Here is a 1,592-nt window from a genome sequence, read left to right as displayed (position 1 = left end):
ACAGCAGCCTACACCACTGGGAGGGCAGACAGCCGCTTGCTCACCCAGGCCCCTGCTTCCTATTGTCCATATTCTTGGTCACTGCCCTTCAGAGGGCAGAAGATCCATCTTGCAAATTCATCTCGCGATTCTCGCCCTGTCCAGGAAGCTGCATTCCCCTCATCACAGTTTGCATCCTGCACACTGAAAACTCAAGTATGCTTGAAAAGTCCACGAGATAAAATGTTGCAAAAAGGCAACAGTTATATCTTACATTCCAGTTGGCTTTTCATTGTTGTAGTTGTTCGGTGTCTAAGTTGCATCCAACTATTTGCAACCCCACGGGCTGCAACACACCAGGCTTCCCTGTCCTCCACTATCTCCCAGAGTTTGCTCAAACCCATGTCCACTGAATCAGTGATGCCATCCAACCAACTCAACCTCTGTCATCCTCTTCTCCTGCTCTCAGTCTTGCCCAGCATCAGGGTCTTTTCCAATGAGTCAGCTCTTCGCATCAGGTGGCCAAAGTATTGGAGCTTCAGCTTCAGCATCAGTCCTTCCAATGAGTATTCAGGGTTGATTTCCTTTAGGATTGATTGGTTTGATCTCCTTGGAGTCCAAGGGACCCCAAGAGTCTTCTTCAGCACCACAATTCAAAAGGATCAATTCTTTGGTGCTCAACCTTCTTTATGGTCCAACTCTCACATCTATACATGACTACTGGAAACACCATAGCTTTGACTCCATGGACCTTTACATTGATCAGGGATAAAGGGTACCTGCCTTTGCAAAGTGTTACATACAGAAGAGTGTTTGCAGTTAAAGATCCATACATTTTTCTTTTAGCATTTAGAAACAAGAAATTACTGTCAGGAAAATAAAGTGATCAGCTATTTTAAGCACCAAATACAGTCATTCTAAATGTCAAGATCATAAAAGCAATAATCATTTCTAGTAATTAATACATACATTTCCTCTCTATGGAATACAATTTAATTCCTGAACCAAACATATTGCTTTAAAGGGTATATGACAGTTCACGCTTTATCCTCCTTACCTTAAGGAGGAAAAGCAGTGCTCACTTGTTAAATCCTATATAGGATTAGCCCTTAACCATCACACCAAACTGTGGAAAATTCTTAAAGAGATGGGAATACCAGACCACCTGGCCTGACTCTGAGAAACCTGTATGCAGGTCAAGAAGCAACAGTTAGAACTTGGACATGGAACAACAGACTGGTTTCAAATCAGGAAAGGAGTATGTCAAGGCTATTGTCACCCTGCTTATTTAACTTACATGCAGAATACATTATGAGAAATGCTGGACTGGATGAAGCACAAGCTGGAATCAAGATTGCTGAGAGAAATATCAATAACCTCAGATATGCAGATGACACCACACTTATGGCAGAAAGCAAAGAAGATCTAAAGAACCTCTTGATGAAAGTGAAAGAGGAGAGTGAAAAAGTTGGCTTAAAAGTCAACATTCAGAAAACTGAGATCATGACATTTGGTCCCATCACTTCATGGCAAATAGATGGGGACACAGTGGAAACAGTGGCTGACTTTATTTTGGGGGGCTCCAAAATCACTGCAGATGGTGACTGCAGCCA

Source organism: Cervus elaphus, chromosome 7, assembly GCF_910594005.1.
Source record: "Cervus elaphus chromosome 7, mCerEla1.1, whole genome shotgun sequence".
Taxonomy (NCBI): Eukaryota; Metazoa; Chordata; class Mammalia; order Artiodactyla; family Cervidae; genus Cervus; species Cervus elaphus.
This window is presented reverse-complemented; position numbering follows the sequence as displayed.